We start from the raw sequence: 25,724 nt of genomic DNA, 5'->3' as shown, positions 1-25,724 counted from the left end.
GAGAAAGAAAGGAAGGAAGAAAAAAGAAAAAAGGAAGGAAAAAAGAAGGAAAGAAGGAAGAAAGAAAGAAGGAAATGAGGACATTCTAGTTTGACCTGTTTGTGGTATATCCATTCTGGATCTTAGTGATCAACAATTTCTTGAGTACATACACACCATCTATATAAGTAATATAATAGAAAATCTTTCTAATAATGTTATTGGAACAATTAGGAATTATCTGTTGAAATCAGCCACACTTGGAAAATATGAAATGGTTGGGATGAATTCTGCTTTACTAATAATGTATTATTTTACCAAGATTATGCTGTATTTTTAATACTCAAATAGCTGATTCATAAATCCTCTTTCCTGACTTGTCAAGTCATTTCAGACATGGTCTATGAAGACAAAGTAAATTGGAAAGTTAAGCAATTTTCCAGACAATTGAAGCAATACATCTGGTCAATTTAGAGTATCTAAACTACCACCATAATAAAAATCTCCTTTTTCTTCAAATAACAAGGTTTGGGGCTTCATCAGGTTTCCCTGTCACTTTTCATTATTAGGTATAGCTTCAGAAGACTAAGCGATTTACCATCAATGTCTAATAGAGCTATATTCAAGGTGAACAAAATTGGAATAATTGTCCTTCATATCATATTTTGTGAGCATCTTTGAGTTGCTAAAACAGGGCAGTGAATCAATGAAGTATCCCAATAAATGTGAGGCTGTAGTTTTTGCCAAAGCTGCAATAAAATACCATAGGCCATTATAAATTCATTTAAAGTTTCATCCTGCCCCTAAATAATTTAATAATTTTTCTTTGCGTTTAGAATATGGTTTTATTATTTTTATAAGGGATTTTGAATACATGTGCAGGCTGTGGTTTATCTTGAACTATATAAATGAAGTGATTTTTATATTTAATTATGTCAAGGCTTTTTAACTTTTTCTACTCACTATCTGAGTGATGGTGCCCAAAAAATTTTTAGGCAATCCCAAGTATCTAGATTTATAAAATATGTCTACAAATCAAACATTTATTGATAATGAATCTTAATTTTGTGATTCTCCCATGTTTACTTATATCATCCCATGTGGGGTCATGAACCACAGTTTAAGAAGCCTTGAATTATATTATATAGGAAATTGAATTTTGAGGAATAGGAACAAAGTCTCCTTTCCAAATAAGTAAAAGTAATTCTTCTGTTCTCTATATGGTGCTTAGAAAGCAATAATATGTCTGATGATGGATGCTATGGATTGAAATTTATACTAGGGGAAAATACTATTGCAGAAATATTTAGTCAAGATCATTGGCTGCAATGATATAAGGGATAACAAGGACGGGTTGCTTGATCATTAATTCTATATTGTACCAATAAATAGCCATCTTCATAAAAAGTGCTGTGAGGATAAGGATGGAGACCTGGTTCCCAGGTTAGGAATGGCTGAATTCAAACCTTGTTCTGGTTCTTTTTGGCTGTACAAACTTTGGCAAGTTACCACTTGTCCTCAGCACTTCATATAACTCTAAGACTCCTAATTTGCAGAGCTTTGCTCATTTGTGCTGGTAGAAGTAATTCTCTCACCCTGAGTTCCCCATTCCAATTAAATCAGAGGTTCAGACAAAATAAAAAATATTTTCCTAAGTAAGTCATATCGATCTGAATTTGATCTCTGAGTCAGTTACATGAAATTATAGTTAATTATTTCATTGAATCTTTGTGTGTTCCTTTCAAGAGTATAAATGATACCCTTTTATCCTTTCTTAGGGACCATGGCAGTCCATAGAACCATAAAATCTTGAAGGTGAAAGGAACTTCAGAGGTCATCTGTTTGAACTAGAGCTAATGTGATACTTTGGTATTATCCTGCTTATCAGTTTATAAAGCACTGGACTTCCTTCATGCTAGCCTTACATGGATTATGTAACTATAAGAAATCTAATGGAATAGAATTTGGCATAATGAGTTCTGTAGCTGTCAAATGGTATTAGATGTTCCCTAAGTAATGATCACCAGATATAATATTAGTACATATATGTTCTATATATCTCCCCTGCAAATCATAGCATTAGGTAAATATACTTGTTAAAAATTCCTCAGTCACTTTGGTTCATTATTATCTTCATAAAAATAATATATTAAATAGATCACTGCATAAATTATTCTAAAGGGAGCTACCTAAGATAGCAGTTACCTGGTTGGTTTAAAAATTATATTAGAAGGTAGGGAAAAACTCTAATTCATACTTTACATGGTTTTAGCACAATTCATGAAAGTAATTTGTGCTTATTTAGGATTTATTATTTTATCTTCTATGAAGAAGAGATTATACGAATATGATTTACAAAATCATAGAATCAAAAATTTAAAACTGGCAGGTCCTGTAGAGGTCATCTAGGCCAATTCTTTCATTTTATAGATCAAGAATTTGAGAGGTCAAAGTTCCCAGAATTAGAGCTAGAAAGAAACTTACAAGTCATTTAATGTAGTAACCTCATTGAGGCTCAGAGATCTTATATAGTTTGCCCACAGTTACACAGATAGAAAGTGATAAGACAAGTATTTGAATCATGGTCCTTTGAATTCTAAATTAATTTCTCCATTCAGTGTACTGTATTGCCTAGAAGATGGTTGATATCGCCATTACTGATGAACTTAAACCAAGGCTGGATGAAGTCTTCTAAAAGACATTTGCATGTTTTGTAGGAGGTTCAATGAAATTTACTGACTTACCCAAGAATTACACAGCTAGTAAAAAGGAGATCTGGGATTTGAACCCAAGGTATTTGTTTCAAAATGTACTACCATGCCTTAGCATTTTTTGTCATCTATGATAACAAATTCATTCTAATAATGTGGAATGAACTCTAATAGGAAATTGTGGGGCATCAGTCACTGGGGACAAATAATTAAAAACTGAAAAGATCCAGGTTTTTAAACTGAACATTGAAGTTTCTTGATATTTATATTATTCATAAATTTCTGGCAAAAATTTAAGCTAAAATGGGCAGCTGTTATTGTAAACACTTGTGAAAAAGGAATAACTAAGAAAAATTGAGGTTTTTTTCCCCCAGTCTAAGAGATATAATCATTTCACAATACATGAGGAACAATTTGCGCATATGGAGTGCAAGTCATTTAACTAAGCTATGTTTTATAAATTTATCTCATGGTTTTGTCAGGGTGTAATGGTAAGTTCAACTGTGACTCTTGTTGGTATCTCAAGGGAACATGAGCAAAGAGCTTCCCAGGAACTTTGTGCTTTGAGGTCCTTTGAATAATCTAACAATATGTAAACATTATTAGGAGAAGCATCATTTCCTTTAAGTCTTTGTATTCCCAGGATTTTTCCTGTTGCCTTTTGTGCAAGAAAAGCTCACTGATTCATTGAATCAGGCAAAATTCTACCCTCAGAATTAGAACAGACCCAGGGAGACATTTAGTCTAACCCACATCTGAACATATGCCTCTTCTATGAGATCCCTAACAAATGCTCATTAAACCTCTTCTTGAAGACTTCCACTAATGGGGAATTCACCACTTCATTAGGTCATTCATTTCACTTCTGGGCAGTTCTTTATATCAAATAAAATTTTGCCTCTGTATTTTCTACCTATTCTTCAATTTCTCTCACCTTGGCTTTTATCTCTTTCCCCCAATACTGACTGGTGCTCTTATAAGATTTTGTGTAAGCATACTGAATTCATTATAATTCCCACCCAAGGGCTACAGATAGGTGGCTTGGTGGATAGCGTGCTGGCCATGAAGTAAGGAAGACTCATCTCCCTGAGTTTAAATCTGGTCTCAGATACTTATTAGCTGTGTATCCCTGGGCAAATTACTTAATTCTGTTTTTCTCAGTTTCCTCATCTGTCAAATGAGCTGGAGGACAAAATGACAGACCACTCTAGTAGAAAATTCCATCATCAACTGAACAAAAATTCCATTCAGTGTTTCATCTTTGTGATAGAACTTGTTGATTACATGGTAGGGAGGCAGGTGAGAAAATGTGCATTATTCTGTGCTACCTGTTCCCACTGCTGGAAACACAACTAACAGTATAGGATTTGCTCCTGGGAAACAAAGATGTTTCTAACCCCATGGTTGGATTGCTGGGATATAGCATTAAATTAAGCATGTATTTCATTAATTCTCTAAACTCCATAATTTGTTTTTAAATAGTTTTGAGGCTTGTCATTTTCTTTCTCTTTAAAAGAACAAAACTTTTAAAAAGTAGAATGAAAATTTGGGTAATCGGTGATTGTAGTAAAAGTAGGAATTTTCAGGTTTCACTTTCATTATGCATTTTTCCCTACCTGCACCTATTCTTCCCCTGCCCAAATACACTAAAATGTAAGCTACATCCTAAGACTTGCATGAGGGCTTTGTGATGTATGACAAGTCTGAGAGATATAACTTTTGGGAAATTAATAATCATCTTATTAATTATGGTTAGTGAATATTTAATAAAATGGCAATCTTTTGGTTTTCTCTCATAAACCAAAGCTCAATCACAGAGGCTGATCAATGTGAGTGGAAGAGTGAGTGTTCCTGACTGATAGAAATCAACTCTTATTGTTTAACAATCAAAGAGAGAATGAATATTATGAAATATGGGCTTATTTTAATGGAGGACTTTAATTATGTCACTCCTGGACAAAGAGAGATTCATCTTTGGCCAGACCATTCCCACCTTGGACAATCTATACAAAAGGATCACCCAGTTAATGAATAGTGAACAATAGTGGAGTCAGAATCCCACCTACATAAAATGGTCTGGGGTGGGCTAATTTTTTTCTTGTTTCATTTTTATTTATTTAATATTTCCCCCAGTTACATTCAAAATAAAAACTGTTTTTAACATATTTTTTTCTAAAATTTTTGAGTTCTAGATTCTCTTCCTAATCCCCATCCACAATTATGTTGAAAAACATTTCCACAAAAGTCAAGTTGTGGGAAAAAAAGCAAACAGATCTCCCACCCTAATGAAAACAAAAACCCTCAAGAAAAATTAAGTTAGAGAGAGAGAGAGAGAGAGAGAGAGAGAGAGAGAGAGAGAGAGAGAGAGAGAAAGAGAGAGAGAAAAAGAGAGAGAAAGAAAATGCTTCAGTCTGTATTCAAACACAATCAGTAACTTCTCTGGGTATGGATAGGATTTTTTGGCCTTCAGGGTAGACATGGATGATTGTACTTTTGAGAATAGTAAAGTCATTCATAGCTGGTCATCCTGGAACATTGGTATTACTTTGTATACAGTGCATTTCACTTTGCTTAAGTTTATGGAGGATTTTCTAGGTTGTTTTTCTTCCTGAGAGAGCATCCTGCTCATCATTTTCCCCAGAATAGCAATATACCATGATAAACACATTAGTTTATTGAGCCATTCTCCAATTGATGGGCATCCCCTCAATTTCCAATTCTTCTGCCTTGAGAAGAGAACTTCTGTGAATATTTTTTGTATATATATATATGTCATTTTTTCTTTTTTTTTCTTAAATTCTATTGTGGTGTTATTAGGTCAAAGGACATGCATGGATTTAGAGTCTTTTGGGCACAGATCATATCTTTTACTCAGCCATCATTTGAGACATGGCTCTTATTTCTTATAAATTTGACTCAGTTCCCTTTATGCTGGGAAATGAGGCCCTACTAGAGAAATTTGCTTTGAAACTCTTCCATTGCTAACTGTATTTCCCTTCATTTGTTGTCTCCTTTTATCCTGTCCCTCTCCAAAAGTGTTTTGGTATTGACCACTCCCTCCTTTAATATGCCCTCTTCTCTATTACTCTCCCACCCCCCATATCCCATTTCCCTCCCATTTTCCTGTAGAACAGGATAAACCTCCATATCCTCATTAAGTATATATGTATGTTACCTCCTCTTTGAGGTGGGCTAAGTTTTTGGGCAAGGTCAGAAATGTCCTTAAGAAGCTTGGTTTTGAATAAGGAAATAGAAAAGGAAAAGGAAAACCTTAATCCTCATTTAATAATTGGTTATTAATATGAGCAAAATAATCATTTCTCTTAATTTCCTGTCATCAAAATGAAACCCTATCTAAACTTTATTTCTGATTTGACAGGATATTTTGTGATATCCTCTGGCATAAGGGCATCTTTCTTGAGAGACTGTAAGGTCCTTGCTTTCTACAACTAGGCTTATAAAGCCATGCTTCCCCAATGTAGAAGCAGCTATCAAGAAATTTAAATCCTTGTCCCACTTTATATCTAAAGAGTGCCCAGGGGTCAGCCGGAGACATCAGGGAAAACAACTCTTTAATGAGTTCAGATTCTGACAGTAACGTGAAAAAATGAAAATTTGTTCAATGGAAAAAATTATTGCAAGCAATTGGGAAGGGAGAAGGAGTAGGAGAGAGGAAAAGGAGGACTTGATATACAACTTAGATACACACACTAGCAGAGTATAACTCACCTAAGAGCACGTAACTCTATGCTGCATTAGGGAGCACAGAACCATGAGTCCAGTCAGGAGTAGGAGTGCTTCAGCAGGAAAGTGCTGAATCCCTCCCTTTGGAGGAGATGCTAAACTCCAAGGAGCCCTTCTGAGAGGGAGTTTTTTACACATTATATTTACATATCAAGGGTCAAGGTGAAATACTATTTAGGGAATTCTTTTCAGGGAGAAAATCAAGGTGGTGGTAGACAATATCAACACTATGTTTACAAGCACATGTTGCCTTTTTTGTGTTTATAATTTCTTTAGGTTAGATGAATGAATATTCTGAATTGGGATTGTAAAAATGACCAGGAGACCCATCTGATCCATCAGGGGTCCCAATGGCATCTCACAATTGGCATTAGTGGCAGAGTCCATCATTTTATGTACACAGGGAAAGTGTGCCTTGGCTTGACGTTAGGGAGAGGATTATTCCTGACTGGACTCATGATTCTGTGCTCCCTAATGCAGCATAGAGTTACGTGCTCTTAGGTGAGTTATACTCTGCTAGTGTGTGTATCTAAGTTGTATATCAAGTCCTCCTTTTCCTCTCTCCTACTCCTTCTCCCTTCCCAATTGCTTGCAATAATTTTTTCCATTGAACAAATTTTCATCTTTTCACATGTTACTGTCAGCATCTGAACTCATTAAGAGTTGTTTTTCCCTGATGTCTCCGGCTGGCTCCTGGGCCACTCCTGAGATATAAAGTAACTTTATATTTGTAACTTGTTATTGCTATACTTTTTTGTTTATTTTCATTTCTAAAAGCTAAATGAATTCCATTGGTTGATTGGTAATGGGAAATATGGGATGGGAGCTTTTAAGTGTAAGGATTAAAAATTCCAACCTCTCAAGATTACTGGAGGGGAATTATAGTTATCCTCTGGGGATTCAGCCTGTCAGTGCTGTCAGTTTTCATCACTATTTTCCAGTATATGAAAAAAAAATAAAACAAATTAAGGAAGAATTGTAATATATCTCAAAGGCAGTGCCATGATATTAAAAATGACTAAGATTGCAGTGTTTATCATTTTGTTCTTAAAACTTTGCTATTAATTGGGGGAAGGGGAGAGTTTTTAATTTCCCTTTGGATGAAACTATTAATTGAATATCTCTACCTGTTGAACTATTCTTAAACTTGGATGTGTTTAATCCTTTACCAGGTCTGTGGTGGCACAGTCTGGCCTATATTAAGTCATATGCAGACTTTTCTTTTAAATAACACCTAATTCTGCAATACTTCAGTGTTGGTCTGAGAGGGCCTGAGAAGCTGAATTAAACTATACAAACCTATCACCTACTACAAAGTTTATAAAACAATGTTGAATCATTGCTAATACTGACCATTCACTGTAGGCACTTAGAAAATAAACTCTCCCCAATACTTGTTTCTAATCACTTGAAAGTTCTTTGAATTCATTTTCTTGCATAATCCCTATACAAATGTAATTGGTAACCTATTGGTAACCAAAGTAAAACTGAATTTCAAGTCAAAAGCCTTGGTTTATAAAATGGCTTTGCAGATTGTTAAGGGAAAAAACTTCTTTTGGGTCTCAGTTTCTTAACCAGGAAAATAAAGGATTTGGGGAGTATGTAGTGTCTAAGATCTGTTTTAGATAAAAATTCTGTGATCCTATGGGACCTCCATGCCTCAGGAGATAGTATAATGAGTTCCCCTGGCTAAGAGAATTTGCTACCTCTTGGCTAACTCTCTAATGTTGAAGCTATCCAAACATGCCTGGATTGGTTTCCCAAAGGGCAGATGTGCCATCCATCATGATCCTATTCTTGGAATATTTCCATATGGAAAACCTGCCACAACTTATGCTCCCTTGGTATAGCAAGACATCAGAAGAAGACTTTATTGGAAGTATTTTCTGGAAACAAAATTCCAAGAAAAAAGAAAAAAATTAGCATGAAGATTATGAATGATATACTATAAATTTTTTTGCTCTACAGTGGTACCTTAATTCAATTATCATTGGTTCAAAGTACTTCTTGTTTTTTGTTCACTTCCTATCCACTTGAGAAAGGGGCTTCACAGCTGGAGCCACCCTGAGTTTTGATAGGCCAACTTTGGTCTATCTTGCTTAGTTCCAGGTCTGCACTGTATTTTGTGAACACTTTCAGTCATAGACCCCGATTTCCCTTGATCAGTGCTTTATCTATATTTATTCTGTTATATTTTATTCAAATTTTTGTCATTGCTAATAAAACCCGATTTATTTCCTGATTTCTATGATCCCACCATGAGGTGAGGCAATTATCTTTGTGACAAAAGATGAAATTCAATTTACCTGCACTATTTTTAGTAACCTTGGCAGACATTTCATTCTACTTTTGTTCCAGTTGTAGCCAAATGTTAAAAGCATATTTTTTTAATCTAAGTGACCCAAAGTCCTTGAAATATTTTATATCCCTCAACCTTCTTAGGAAGTCACTAAAAATAATCAGACTGGTTTTGTTTGAAGTTTTATTTTTAAGCAAGTTCTGTTCTACACTCTCCAAGCATTAAATATGGCTTCTCATCATCATTACTTTTGGTAGTGCTTACTAGAGAAGGGTAGGGGGAAGGATCACATCATCTTTTCTTGCCTGGGATTCTTAATTCCCTCTTCCAGAGTATGATGTGAAATGTTCATTTTCTATCTTTAGAAAAAGCTCCAATTCACTGGTGTGCAGTTGGGGTTCAGAAAGAATGATTATTATATATGCAGAGTCAAATGAGCCAGGCTTTGCACGTTCGTATAGAGCCTAGAGCTCTTCATGTTTAATTTTATTTCTCTTTCCAACTATCATATTCCAAATTTAAAATCTAACAAAATAAAACAAAATGTACAGTTGTGCTCCAAGTAGTTTTGGTAAAATAATTTTTTAAAATGTATCTGGTTAAAATGATTTTTAAAAAATATCAAACAAAAGCAACAAAAAAGAAATTATATGTTCCTATAACATAATCAGGGACACATTTTTCCAATCTGTTTGCATATTTCTGAGTTAAGAGTGTTTGATACAATTAAAATTAAAGTTTTGGCATTTTTGATAATAGGAAGAACCTCATGATTATGTGGGAAGGTGAAATACTTTATTCTTTGCTTAAAATGTTTCTTAACTGTAATAAGAAAATAGTCTTCAAACATTTTTAATCATGTATTATATCAATGGAGTCCAGCAATGGGAAAATTGGAATGGGGAAATATTGAGTGATAATGGATGAAAGGGATAGGTAGTATAGTTGTATTGGAGATGAGCTCTTGATTGGTTATCATAGGAAGACTTGTGATCTGTTTTCCTACTTTTCTCCCCCATTGATGGATCTTTTTAGAGTGAGGCTATGGTTGCTCTGGGGGCACATGGCTCTTACTTTGAAAATCACTGCTTTAAGAAATTTTAGCTAAACTCATTTACCACTTAATCAGAGTTTAGAATTTCTTTTGAATCTTAGAATACTGACTCTGCCATCAGAGAACCTGGATTCAAATTACATCTCTGATATTTATTCCTTAAGCAGATCATGTAGCCTCCCTGGGCCTCATTTTCCTGCTCTGTAAAATGAGGGGTTTGGACTAGATGGCTTCTGGGATTCATTTTAGTTTTACATTTATAAATCTATGACAAACAGATCCTCGTGGCAGGATAACCCAGTTTAAAGTAACAAATAGAAAGCTAGATAACCAAAAAATTATCATACCAAATTGAAAGTGGAAAACAGATTTCTTTTCTTTGTAGTCCATGGAACACTAAGTGACTAATAGAGAGGTCACAGCCACATCTACCTCTCTTCATTGGTAGTCTTCATTTTTCCTCCAAAAGAAGGAGCTGAGGAGGGTTCTTTAATAATCCCATTCTAGACTGTAATAAGCATGGATACAAAACTGAGTCAACTCTACCTGCTTGGGGAACCTGTACCCTCCTGGGAAGCTCTACTTAATGCCTTGATTTAAGGAAGATTGAGTGGAAGTGAATTAAATTAGAAGCAGGGTACAAGCTTTTGTTCTCTGATGATATGTAGATGTATAGGAGAATAGTTTTCACATAAAATGTTCTTTTGAAAAAATATTTCTCTCTTATTTCAATAAAATATCTGTAATACATAGGCAAGATCCAGGAAAAAAAAACTGTCTTTCTGAGATGGCAGTGTTCTACATTGGCCAGCACATTTATATCCAATTATCAGATATCTCTGAGCAATGATGAAATAGTATAACACTAGTATTCCCTATTCCTTTTACTGGAGTTATGGCTCTTTTACATGGTCTGACTCCCTATATTTATGTTGTGATACACTTTAATCCTGGACATTTAAGTAGAATCTGAGAACAGTCTGAATATCTATTTCTTTAGTTAGTAAAGAACTCATGAAGTTCATTTGTCTCATTTATTGGCACAGGAAGGATGAATCAAATAGGTTCGTTTGACAACTTAAAGATGTGCTTTCAAAGATCTAAATGTCACTGCATTATTAGGAAGGGAGGCATGGCTGAACTTTGAAATTAATGTTTATCTTTCATCTTGTCTTAGGGTTACTCTTATACTATTCTACAAGAAGTTTAGAAATGTCATTTAGACTTTTTTTTAAATATAAGTATACTATTGAGTTACCAAAATCTATGACTAGTAATCCTTTGCAGGTAAAGCTATGAAGTTATTATGAGGAAGTTCCTACATTATAAAGTTACTTTTATACTATAGTGAAAGTTTAGAAATATTACAGAGAATTTTTTTTAAAGTAAAAGCATGTTATATACCTAAACCTATGATTAATAATCCATTGCAGGTCAAGTTATGAAGTTATTATGAGAAGTTCCTCAATAATAAAGTTAACTAAAAGTTCAAGAAGAACTCATGGCTAATAGAAATGATGAACACTCTAGGAGAAAATGACCATCCTATTTTAGAATTTGAGATGGATTGAAAGAGAAAAGCTGGCAATAGCCTAATATGACTTGGTTTTAGGAAATCAGATGCCTAGATCTACTTGTATTTAAATACTACATGTCTTCCCAGCCAAGGAGAATTGGGAATTTCTTAAGAATGAAATTCTGAAGATCCCTAGAGAAACCATTGTGATGAGGAAGAAGAGAGGGAATTGACTTGAGTCCTATGTATCCACACAGGAAACTTAACCAATTTAGCTGGAAGTAAGGGCAGATAATAGAAGATGAATATACAAGCATGGAACTGTTCTATAAGAGTAATATCAAACTAAAACTTGGAATAAGCTGAAATCAGCAAGAAAAACTAAGGATAACAAAAAAAAGGATTTAAAAAAATAATTCTGGGAGAAATAAGAGCCACATGACATAGGAGATAGAAAGCTGATTTTGTTTTCAGAAAGACCTGGATTCAAGTTCGATTTCTGATATAAATGGTGTCATCCTGGGCAAATCACTTAATCTTTTATTTATCCCAGAAAAAATCCTAAGACTTAAAGGTTGCAGGGCAAGTGTTGAACTACATTGGCAGAGGAAGTTCCCCATTGAGAGCTCCCTTCATAAATGAAACCATCAATTTAGCAAAAAAAAAAAAAAAGATAGGGGAAAGATAATGATAAGAACTAGTGCTTTGGATAAATGGAATCATGTTGATTGATGAAAGTAAAAAAAAAGTGAGGGTTCCTGAATTTGGTTCAGCTGAATAAATATTTATTAGATGCCTTCTATATGCAAAGCATTTTGCTAGGTGCTAGTATTTTCTCTGCCAAAGAGAAAGGTCTTTAGACTGTACAGATATATCTAATAGGTCCTTCAAATATAAGATAAGGAGAAATAAAAAGAAATAGATATCTTTGTATGTCTCCAGTCCCATATTACATCCTAGAAATACTGAAAAGTCTAGAAATTATAATTGTATTATGGCAGTGATCTTTGGAAGTTTCAGAAATTGATGGGATGCTGAAGAAGGGCAAATTAATTTTGTTTTTATAAGAGGAAAGAATAGATTCTGCCAATTTTTTTTGTTTCCTGGCAAAAATTTGCTTTAAAAGAGATAATAGCTTCTGAACATATAGGAAAAAAAGTGAACAAAGAAAACCAACATAGTAGTTTCAGAAAGAATAGGACCTGCCAGGCTAATCTTATTTTCTTTTCTGAGAGAGTTCAGGGACATTCTGTAGATATAGTTTATATTTAAATAAAACTTTGACAAGCAAAGAATTTGAAGTTAGCCTTGTGGACAAGATGGGGAGATGTTAGTGAGAATACTTCTCTTCAATGGATTTAGAATGAGCTGAATTATTGGACTGAAAGAGAATTCATAAATGGAACTCTGTCAAAGTAGAGGGAGTTCCCTAGTGAAATGAACAGACATCTATCCTTAGCTTTGTGTTGCTTAATTTTTTTAAATCAGTGGCTTGGATGAAATCATGGACAGAAAAATTATCAAATTTGCAGTTCACACAAGCTTGGGAGGAATAAACTCTTTGGATGACAGTGTTAGCAGAGTATATAAAAATAATAGGTGAGATTGCTAAGGCAAATCTAATAAAAAGATTTACATAGGGATAAATTTACAACTTGTGTTTGACTTTAAAACAATATCCCAAATGCCTAGATTGGAAAACCATGGTTAGATATAATACTTATTCTGAAAAAAGGTCTGGGGATTTTGGTAGACCTCTAGAATCCACTATCAATCAATGATAATCTGTTCTACCTTTTAACATCTCTAATTGTTTATATTTCTTTTTCTTTAAATGAAACTTAAATCTGCTGCTCCAGAAACCTAATGCTCTGGTTCTGCCCTCTAAGACCAAGTAGAACAATTATAATCATTCTTCCACATGACTGCTCTTCAAATACTTGAAAGCTGAGATCACATCCCTCCTTCTATGCCCAAAACTTCCCTTCTCCAGGCTCAGCATCAACAGTTTCCCCTCATATGGCAATATCAAAAGGTCCTTTACCATACTCCTTTGGACCTTCTGGTATGATTTGCAACAGCACTCTTACTTCCCTTATCTTAGGCCCTGTAACACTTTCTCAAAATGGCATTTGTTTTTTATCTCCTGCTAAGCTTGCTCACTTCCGATGTAGCAGTTGCTCAGGTCTCTGAAAGACATTTTCTAAAATCTCAAAGAGATTACAGCTTGTCCAATATACAAGACTTTTCTAGTCAAAAATACAAGGGCATGCTAACCAAAAGGTAGATATGCAGAGAAAACTTCTGAGGGGAAGAGACTGCCTAGAATCTTTTATTCTCTTTTTCTTTTCAACAAAATTATCTTTTTACCCACATTATAAAGGCCACTTTTGAACACTAGTCTTAGAGGCCCAATGCTTTCTGCTTTGATAGCTGCTTTTTTCAGGCAACTGCAGGGTGGGAAAGAAGCTGGGGTCAATGACAGCAGCTACCCCTCAGCTTATTTGATTATGGTAACAGAAGGATGTATGCAATTTATTTTTCTTATTTTTCAAGCAGTTGTGGCTCAAGGATTAGGAATACCCGACTTCAAATCTATCTAACCTTTTTTTACTCATCATAAATGGAACAGTAGTACCACTTAATTCAAAAGGTTGCTGTGAGGATTAAATGAGTATTTATAAAAATTTTTGTCACAGAGATGGTATCATATAAATGCTTATTCCTCTTTCTCTACCTTCATGACTGGAGGAGTTATTGGTTAGTTGGAAAAATTCCCTAAGACCCAAATTATACTTACCAATCATGACAAAGAATTGTGAAAATCAATTAATCTCTGTCTACCATCTATTTTCCTCTGTATTTGCTGTTACAAAAGTGATAAATTTGTGTTGATGATAGAACAGATTTCTAGTAGCTGCAAATGATTAGAATGAAGGAAATTATACTTTAAAGTGCAGTGTTTAATAAAAACAATTTGCTTTCTGTTGGCATGTGAATCAATTTTCTTTCAAGAGATTTGAGTTTGATGCTTGCAAATGTTCGTCAGATCAGAAATAAAGAAAGCTCTCTTATAATTGGATGGCTCTCCTTTGCTTCCTTTCTATCTTTTTCCAAGGAAAAAGTAATAAGAGAAAATTCAGATGGAAAGGTCATTTTCTTCTTGTGTGTGAGATCAATAACTAGGTGACAGTGGAAAGAGAGCTGGACCCCAGGTCAAGGAGAGGAATTCAAAGATGATGTCAGACATTTACTACATGTGTGACCCATCCCTGGACTAATCTCCATCTGCCTCAGTTCCAAACTGTAATGTGGAAATATTAATGGTATTTACTTTCTGTGATTGTGGTGAAAATAAAATGAAACAATGTTTGTAAAGTTTTCTGTGAACTTTAAAAGGCTGGCTATTATTATAAATGTGAGTTTTCAAAAAAAATTATAATACTTTGTTGTTAATAATATATTACTGCAATTGGATATTATATGTGCCTTTAAAAAGAAAAGTACCAGTTTACCTGAAAACATATCTTCCAGATTAAAATAAATTAAAATTTACTTCCAATATGGAAGATATTTTTTGCTAGCTAGGTGATGCATAATTGTTCCTGAAGCTGTAATGTATGTGTCTGTCTTAATATAAATTATAAATGTGTCAAACCTTCTTAACATTTATATTAAATTTAACTTTTCTGGTTAATAAACTATTATTTTATTACATTAATAATAATATTTGTCAATTGCCAAAGTGTAAAATGCTCACACTAAAGATTTAACAATTGTTTCTCAAATCAGTAGGAGCTAGCTTTAGCACATTCCTGGATTGAGGCAGTTACTGAAAATAGATAATTCTGAATATATTATCAATATGGGAATGGATAAACAAATTCTGGTACATGAATGTATTGTAATAGTACTCTGCTTTAACAAATGGTGAAGAAGCATGAAAATACTTATATAAACTTGTGCAAAGTGAAACAAGCAGAGCCAAGAAAAAAACAATATATACTACAGTTATATATATGGAAAGAACAAGAACCAGTAAGCAATAAAAAATAATGTTGGAAAATTATAAAGAATGACTTATTTTAAAGAAGAAAAATGAGAATATGCCTTCTTCTTTGCTGGAAAGGATATATTGATATTTGATCATTGATTCATTGCTATATGAATAGATTTTACTCATTAAATTTTTTCTTCCTCTTTTTCTGAAAAAGAAAAAAAAACTTCTTTTATCCAAAGGAAAAGCTCTCTGGAAGGGGGCAGAAGGAAAGAGAATAAATGGGAAATACAGTTCATGGAAAAACAACTATATCAATAAAAAGCTGAATTTATACAAATCTTGAGAATGACTCAATAGGTGAGTGCTAAGAAATTTTATGCATTTTGTAGTTACCTTAATGGAATTTCTTTTGTTTCCTCTTTTTTTGGAGGGGGTGTGCTTAGGATTGTTTAGAAATGACGATGATTTTGTGGATTTATTTTGTATCCTGATAGTTAAAATATTCATCATCTTAGTTTCTTTACTGATTTTCTGAGGTTTTCTAAATATATCATTATATCATCTGTGATTAAGAACCACTTTGACCCCTCCTGATGTTTATGCCTTTAATTTCACTCCCTTATTTTTCTGCTATGATTTTTGAAAAAAAATTAAGTAATAGCTATAGTCTTGCTCTATTCCTATTTATACTGAGAAAGTTTCTAAAGTTTTTCTGTTGCAGATTATTCTATATTTTGTTGTTAGGCATAGATATCCATTTATTTATATTAAAGAAGAGCCCTTCCATGCTTCTTCTCTTAAAGTTTTTGATATAAATGAATACCATTTTTGATAGAGCCTTTTTCTATTTCTATTGAAATAACCACTTTTTTGCTGTTTATATGATTAATTATTCTTATTGATTTTAACTTACCTTTCTTGAAGTATACATTTCTCAGCTCTCCCTCCCTATATCCTTTGAAGATGAGTAGCTTTTGGTTTAGGTTTAGGTGTATATCTTGTTAATGCAATACAAATATTTCTATTACCACAATACAGAAACTTTCTTGAGTGATAGTAAATTAAATTGATAAATGTTTATAAACATTGTTAATGAATAATCGGTCACTGAGTGAGAGAATACAAAAGAACTCACAAGTTTCTTCTTTGAATCAAGTATGTCATGTTATTTTGTTCTCCTATTTAACCCTTTTGGAAAACACATCACTGGCTTTTTCTTTCTGAGCAACCAATAAATACAAAGACATAGTTGAACTAGCTGGGTTAGAAACCAATTGCCAAAACTGTGACTACCATTATAGCTTTGCTGTCTTCTGCCAGGTTGTAATTAAGAGGATACAGTAAAAACTGGATGGCAAATTAGGGTTTACTGGACTAAAAATACCTTTACTAATTACAATGTGGAAGAAAAACAAAGAATGGATTTTATGCAGGAAACAATATTGTTCTTGAGAGATGCTTGATCATGGTTCAGTAAAAAAAAGAAAGGAAATTCAGTTGACTAATTCTTACATGCAAATTAATGAAAAAGCAAGTTCAAAGTATAATTATCTAAGATATGTTGGACAGCTAGTTTAGACGAAGGTAAAAGGTAATAGGAATTTGGCTTAAGTGAAATTGGAACAGCTATTTCTATGGATGGTGACTATGAAAAAGCAGTTTGGTGAGAAATACTAAAATTCTAAAATATGTTGAGTATATTGAATGGAAGCAAAGATATTAACTACCATGATGCTAAAATAAATTGCATGTGTAATACAAAGATGCCATACTTTCTGCTGGGGCCCCATGTTGGGAAATAATCTGATACAATTATAATTGTTTTAGTTTCATCCATGTTGAATTACTTTATGTGGAAACAGTGAATACTTATCCTTTAGGGCATTAAATAATTAACTACTTTATTAAAATGTAGTTATCAGAAAATAGTAAAGTTATTTGTCCATTTAAAATCTTTAGAAGGTCATGGAAACTTTCAGGAAAAGCACCTGGGAAGGTAATGATAAAAATTGCTCAAGTTTGTAAAATCATTGACCAGCCAGTTAAATTTTAAAAATAGGCTTACACACACCAAAAAAGTTTCCTGTAGCTACCATAATGGGAAAGAAATGTGCAGGGTATTCAGATTTTCCATAAGTACTTAGAACCACAAATAATTATAATATAATATGTAATATTTCATAAAAACATAAGAATTGGAAGGTAATTTTGAAGTCATCCATTTCAACTAAGAATTATTAAATACTTTTTTTTTAAATATACTATGTTAGGCCCAGGGAAATATAGTATAAGAAGACAGATAGTTCTTGACATTACAAAGTTTATTAAGTGGTAGTGATATCTCTTATAGTTAGAGAAAAGTCAAGAGCAGGGAGCCCCCAGCAAAATGTAAACTTCTTGTAGGAAAGGACTATATTATTACTTTTAATAACTATGCTTTGCAATTGAGATGATTAATAAATGTTTGTTAAATAGGTCATGTCCCATGTCCCATAGCTTAACAAGAGTTATTGGAAGCAGAAACTAGAAATCCTGAAGGACAGGAATCCACTAAGCTGACTGAAATTCTAATAGAAGAAACTGGAGTATGCTAAGAAAAACAGGGCCAGGAAAGTCTAGGATGATCCACTGTTGAAAAAGTCAAAGAAGTTGTCTGGAAAGGAGATCTCAGGGATAAGAGGGAAACAAAGTTTTCTGTAATGAGTGAGTGAGTATTCTCAGAAGCTGGGTGAGTTAAGCTGGATAAGCCTCTTTCTTCAAGGGTTAGCCCTGACAAAAGCCAACATCAGTATGATATAGTCCATTCTCCCATCCATTGCAGGATTCTCTTTTACAGCATCCCTGGGAGGTGATCAACAGACCTGAGCTTGATCTAGGGACATGGGAGCCCGTTAACTCACAAAGATGCTCATTTCATTTTAATAATACTTTCTTAAAGTAATTTTCCTTAGAATGATAGAAAATTCATCTTTTTAACTTTAACCCAATGGTTCTTTGGATATATTAGAATAAAACTAATTAGTTTTCTACATAAAACACTTTAAATATTTAAAAATTGTTATTGTATAACAGCTAACTAATTTCTCTTTCAGGGTAGATATCCTAGTTTCTTCCATTAATTTCATCTGGCATATTTCCCAGAATCTTCTTCTCCCCAGTACCCTTAGCTGAGTATGTTCTAGTCACTTTTCCTCTTAAAATATAATGCTCAGAACTAAACACAACACTTTATATGTAGTGTGAGCAATATAAAAGGAGGTCCACTCCCCCTTCAAATTGTAATTCTTTTTTTGGAGCTTGATTCTTCCACACTTCATCATCTGATGTTATGTTTTCCTCTAAAACTTCCAAAGAGGGTCTAGTCACTACACTTAAAACCTTTCTTTCTTTCCTTTAAATATATTGAGAATACCAATTTATAAACTAAAGTTGTCTGCTATCTTTCACTTTTACTTAAGCAGTTAAAATTCCTTTATTAAGTGTTCATTATGTGCCAGCCTTATGCTAAGACATAATTGCTCTCCTCAAGGAGCTTCTTTTCTAATAGGAGCAACATCATGAAAACAATCATATATATATATATATATATATTATATATATAATATATATATAATATATATATATATATATATATATATATATATATATATATATATATATCTGATAAATGCACTGAGAATAGGAAGCAATGAATACCAATCCTTCTTCACATCATACACATTCTTAGTTATGCCTTCTATGACAGAATCGAATGCAAACAATTCCGATTAGAATATAATCTCTTTTTTGAGAGGTATCTCTGTAGCTGGGCCCCAGACTTCTCTTATTCTCCCTCCCCCTTTCTTCCACACTACCAGATCCTCCCACTTCTTCCTCTCCCACTTTCACTCTTCTTTTTAGAAAAGAGGTGGTCTTGTTTGGACTTTGGGCATTGCATCCTCTCCCTGCTCAGCTTTCCCTGCTTCTCTGTCCAGACCTACTGTCTCCTTTTACACATAAAAAAGTGAACTAGACTACATTAGCAACTTCCGAACCATATATATGCTTTCAGATTTCTGTAAAAGCTTTATGAGAATGAGCTATGTATATTCTGAAGATACGCCTGATTAAAATATGAGTAGTGAAAGACAGGATCTTTATAGACAAATGTTTATACCAAACCATATCTCAACAGTGTACATAATATAAGAACCCATTGTGTGCATAATTTATTGATTTTCAAAAATCATTTGACTTCCAGGTAGAAATAACAGGTCTTTCCTACTGGTTTTATATGGTAGGTGAGAAAGGATAATACTTAGGTTATAGACCCAAGAAACTGAGAAGATAATGGTAAGAATAATAGAAAAGTTCAGCAGTGTAGAGATTTAGTATTTTGGGTCATCTAGTTTGAAAATCTATGTAGAAACATTTTTTTCAAAACAATTCTGTTAGATCGCTTTGAGATATTATGAAAAGTGATCCCTGAATGCTTGTAAAATTATGTTGCAAACAGAATGTTTTTCAATGAAATACTTATATGTAAGTTGCCTCCCTACTTTATTATTGAGAGTGCCATTATCACTTCCACAATACCCATAATACACTGGGCATTGAGATGACATAGTACAAATATCTTCATTATAAAATACTGGCACATCTGTTGAATTTCTCATCTATTTGTTATCTTTTTTTTTTTTTTTTTTTTTTTTTGCTTAAAGAGGGAACAATAGAGGAGAGAAAGAAAATGAGTATTTGTCAAGTGCTTATAATGTTCAAGGGACTGTGATGAGAGCTAAGAGTTATAAAGAATAACAGTTCCTGCCTGCATGGAGCATATATTTTAATAGAAGAGCACAACAAAGGGAACTAAAAGTAGGGCATGAGTTTGAAGTTCAGAAGGACAGAAATAAAACTGGGAGGGATGTTTTTGGCAGATACTGGAGTGCTTTGTTATTTCCTTCTCTAGCTCATTTTACAGATAAAAAAACTAAGACAAAAAGGGCTAAATGACTTAGAATCATACAATGTCTGAGCTAGATTTCAATTTAAGAAGAGTCTGCCTTTAGGACTAGCTCTCTATCTGCTATATCACCTCATACCCCACGTGTATATATATCATCATTTTTCAAATGTATGGAGATGTTATAATAATGTATGAAGATGTTTGTCAATAATTGTCAAACTCATTTAAAAGTTTAACAAAATTTAAAGTTTCTTTTTACATTATGGATTTTTTGGATCAGTGGATGAGTAACATAACTATCAGAATAGGAGTCTGACAAATCTCTTGCCATATTAAATAGTTCTCATACAATTTCATTTCTACCCTCTTTGGGACTTCTCTCACATGCCCCTGTTCAGGTACCTTCTTTCCCTTCTCCCTGCTTTTCTACATTGTGATGGTTCAAAAAGCATTGAAATGGTAATTAAGAGATCTGGATTCTGTTTCTAGACTCTACTACTGATTAGCTGAGTGATCTTAGACAAAGTCCTTCACCTTTCTCTGAGCTCCCATTATTTCCTCATTTATAAAACAAAGTACATCTCTAAAACTTTCTGTTTCCTGGACCATTCACCAACTTTGACTTTTTCCTCTGCAAATAGTGTCATTAGTTCCATGGTTTTCTTACAAATATAGGAAATTGAGCTCAAAACAAATAAACAAACAAATAAAAAAGACCACAAATTTTCATAGTTACTGGCAGTTTCCCTGCAAGGCTAGTGAAAAGTCTATTCTTGCAATCACTCTACAGTTCAGAAGTAGTGTTCCACGAAGTTCATGAAGCACTCCTCCACTTCAGCTAGTCAACAATGACTTAGCCAGTACATTATCCATTTCAAGCCAAAGACTTTTATTTTGAGAGCACTTAATTGAACAGAATCTTGAGTTTATTGACATCCTTCTGCCTATTCCTTAGTATTACATGCTAATAATAGCACATACTAACATTGGAATAGATACCCAGAGTGCCAGAGGTCATTTTCCAAAGCTTCTAGGGCCTTCAAGTTCCCATGCAAAACAATAAGTAGTCTCATATCAAATGGTATGCAAACCTGATGGGCTCTGATGTTTCTATTATGACAAAGCACAGTGGCTAAGTTTTCCTTTTCATTGGTAAGATTTTCCCATTGGTTTATGATCACAACAGTAACAAACATATCATTATTATAAACAATAGTATGTGTCTAAGACACATTTACTTAATTATATGGTTATATTCATTTGAGAAATATGATATTCACTATGATATTCAGCAAACCATTTACAAATGCCCTTACTATTTAGCTTTACAATTACTGCAAATAGAATCTGGATTCCTGAAAGATAAGTGAATTATTCTCATTTCTCCTGTTATCAAGCCAAGTATACAAGTATCATTAATTAAAGTAAAATGGAGGTAAAAGAAGTCTAGTCCAAATTTTTAGGAGTGATGTGGTCTACTTGCTGATTTTCTTTTCAAATGGCAATGAAAGATAGCACTTGTCTAATTGTGGAGGATTTCTATTTCCTTTCTTTGACAGACCTTTGTAATGAGAAGACTATTTTGAGAGTCTGAATCAACTTTTTAAGAAATGGAATGTGTTTTCTAGTCTTCAATGGAAAGAAATTGCAAAATAATTACTTACTTTTAAATATTTCCAACTAGGAAACATATTTTATCAAGGGAAATATAACTATGTTATAAAACCAAACAGGTCACAACCAACCATCAACCAGCTGACTGAAGCAACCAATATCATTGAGGTGGAATGGGACAGCCAACTTCCAATAGAGAGGTGAGTTCTGTACATACTAGCCATAGCCATAATCTACTGACTTCACTTTCCATAGATAACTTATAGAAGTGTCAGGAACTGAAGTAGAGATAGCTTACAAAAATAGAGACAAAACTTATAATTTTTCTCTAGTTTATCCTTCTATCAGATGAAGACAATTTTTTTCACTAAGACTTCCCCAAACAGCCTTCCATACTATTCTTCAAAGCTCTTGCTCACAGATTTCTTACCACAACAGACACAATTCTCTTCACACATGTACAATAAGTCATAAGATAACTGGAGTATATTTTGCAGTCAGACATCTGACTTCTAAATCCCAGCTTCTTTTTATCTCTTGATAGTACTCTAAGTCCTCTTAATATCTTCCTTTCCAGACCTCTTTCTTCTCTGTTGCATAGCAGTTCTACCTGAATCAGTGCCCTAGAATGGGATAAAGATATTTTCTGCAATGTTGGAATATTCTCTGTGAAGCAAAGATGCAAGAAAGCTTCTTAATGGCTTTATCTAATCTGCTAGGAGGGCTATAAAAACACTTTGTCCTTGGACCTTTCTTGCCAATATAATGGCTTGGTTACCATGATTAAAATAGATTTCAAAGGATGGTGATTCTTACCAAAAAACTTTGATGTAATCTGAGTCCCAGGAAGTATTAATTATATATATCTAGGACTGGCTCCATCATTTGAATTCACACTGCATATGTCCATCAGACTGGAACCAAATATCTTATTTTGCATAATTAGAACCCCTAACAGTGTGAATTCAAGTCCACAAGTCATATCAGGGAATTAGTTATTTGTACTAATCAGGACTTGAAGTAAATACAGATAAAATAATTTCTAATCAAATTCAAGCTCATAGGAGGTTAAATTGTCCATTACAAATTTCTGGAAGATTGGCCAGTAAGAGACCCCTTCCCATTCTACACCTTATGATTCCAACTGTTTAAACTATTTTTTTACTGAAGTTTTTTTTATTTTCAAAACATATAAAAGGATATTTTTTTCAATATTGACTCTCCTTTTTTCCTCTGTTTCCCCTACTGCCTCTCCTAGATGGCATGTAATCCAATATATGTTAATCATGATAAAAATATATGTTAAATCCAAAATAGGCATATGCTGCACAAGAAAAATCAGATCAATAAGTAAAAAAAATATGAGAAAGAAAATAAAATTCAAGCAACCCACAACAAAAAGAGTAAAATGCTATGTTGTAATCCACCCTCAGTTCCCAGAAGCGTTCAAGAGCAATGATCCCAAGATCATTGGAACAGGCCTGTATCATTTCATCATGTTTAAATTATTTTTTAAAGAATGAAATAATAACATATTTGAAGGATTTGGAAATTTAATTGAGAAAAGTATTATTTGATTGATTTCTGTATAATGACAAACAACCTCTTTTGTAATGTTGGTCAGTAACATCCTTATGCTTGATCTGTTAAAGTAAAATTCAGGTTCAGTTTTGGGCAAAAGGAAAGTTGAAATGGAGAGTGTGAATTTATCTTCATAACAGTTGAAAAGGATTCATCTATCATTGCCATATCTCTCTTATTCTTCTTGTAAACACCAAAATGCATTAAGACCATTAGTCTTCTTTCAGTGAATTGAAATAAGATATCCTTCTCCCATCCATTGTAATTCTCAAGATACCATAGTTCTTTATTAATGTAGAGATTCCAGTACTTCACTGAGATGTTTGAAAGAGGAGATGCAGGGAAAGAGAACTAAGTTGAGCACGTGCAAATGATAATGAAGGCATAATTACTTTTTATCAAAAGTGCATTTTTGTTTTTAGTTCCTAAAGACACTCTCCTCAATTACCATTGGATTTTTCAGAGCCTTCTAAAACAAAATTTCCCTGGATTATTAAAGTGATATGAAAGTAAATTCCTGTGGTGTATGAGGATAAACACCATTTGCAATTATGTTTATTGGGAATTAGCTAGAAAGCAAACTATTCATTTGCAATGAATGCCAGCTACTGAAAATATTACTGAAAACTACAAGTGGTTGGAAAGGGCATTTTCATGATTTCAGGCTGTTAGCATGGAAAAAATGACCCATATGTCCAAATTGCTACATTTCATCTAAATCTATGGCTTTAAAAATATACTGCTACTTGTACTTAAGCCTTACTTAACCTTTCAGCTTTCACTACAATAATATTAGTTCTTTTCATTACTTTTTTGGAGGGGTAATTAGCAATAGGCCTCACTAACAATTTGTGATTGTTGATGTTTTCTTCTATTATTGATAATAATTAAATTTGTACAAAGCATGATCTCTAAAAGTAAATGAATTCTTCCTAATAGCTACCATAAAGTTTTGCCTCTTTTAGAATAACAAAAGTTCAAGAGTTTGCTATTCACATGAATTTTCTTTTGATAGATCAGATGAGAAATTGATTTTCTATGCAACTATATTTTAATAAAAGTAAATGTTGAATATAAACTCATTAGTTATTTTTAAATTGTAATGTTATGGAAATGCTATTTAATAGAAGATTTTTAAAAAAAACAACACATGCTCATTTTGCTACCTGTCATCTAATTCAATATCCAGCTGATAAATATCAGTTTTTTATTCCAACCCTAGATTTACTTCTCTAAGTAGTATGACATAGATGACCTATGTATCACACATTAAAATTTTGAAATAATTTTATTCATAGATGATGAAATGGAAGATCAGAGAGGTTAAGTGACTTAGATTTAATCATAAAGTTAGTATGTGACAAGATTGTTGTTTAGTCATTTCTGACTCTTTGTGATACTTGGTAAAAATATTGGAGTCATTTGACCTTTCTTTTTTCAACTCATTATTCAGCTAAGGAATTGAGGTAGTCTTGCCCAGGGTCACACATCTAGAAAGTGTCTGAGGCTATATTTGAACTCATAAAGATGAGTCTTTTTGACATAAGGCCTGGCACTCGATCCATTGTGTCACCTAACTGCCTCGTATAAATGTTGACTCATTATAATTAGGTCATGGAGTTATTTGAAAAAGGTCACAGGGACTGACATTTCAAGCCCCTACCAATCAACAAGTATCTATTAAGTCTCTGTTATATGCCAGATACTGTAATAAATGCTGGGCATACAAAAAAAAAGGAAACATTGTCTAATCAAGCTACTACAAGTCAATATATGGAAAGGATATTCTGAGCTGCCTTTCTCCACCTCTGGACTTTTTTTTTTTTAGATCATTGCTTTCTTTTTTTTTCTTGGTTTTTATGATTTCTCAGACAACCATCAATAAAAAAAAACATTCATTCATCATGCTCTAAATGCTAGGTCCTTGTCATTTGAGGATTCAAAGACAGAAATGAAACATCTGATGAAAAGAGAGAAAATAAGACTGCAGAATCACGAATGATCTTTTAACAGTGGACCAACCAAAAAGATATATTGCTGATGTTTGCTTCTTTGTGCATGGAGATATGAAGTGAGTTAAGTGGTCATGGAATACTTATAACTTTGGGTTATCTAGTAAACCTATGGAATTGAACCTATGTTGATTAATCCTGAATGCTTTTTCCTTTTACTTCTAAACTGTCTTGTTTGGTAGTCATTAGATCATATACATTCAATTATTATGTTTTTGCTGAAGATTATCAGATCTTTTTATCTAACCCTAACGTATCAGATGACCTCT

The 25,724-nt window shown here is 33.3% G+C and overlaps 1 protein-coding gene across 4 annotated transcripts in view; it reads right to left on the bottom strand.

The window, feature by feature from the left end:
• Nucleotides 1–25,724, bottom strand: part of SPHKAP (SPHK1 interactor, AKAP domain containing) — a 154,231-nt gene that overhangs the window by 44,258 nt on the left and 84,249 nt on the right. The gene's annotated exons all lie outside the window — the stretch shown is intronic.

This window comes from Antechinus flavipes, chromosome 3 (genome assembly GCF_016432865.1).
Source record: "Antechinus flavipes isolate AdamAnt ecotype Samford, QLD, Australia chromosome 3, AdamAnt_v2, whole genome shotgun sequence".
Lineage (NCBI taxonomy): Eukaryota > Metazoa > Chordata > Mammalia > Dasyuromorphia > Dasyuridae > Antechinus > Antechinus flavipes.
This window is presented reverse-complemented; position numbering and strand designations above follow the sequence as displayed.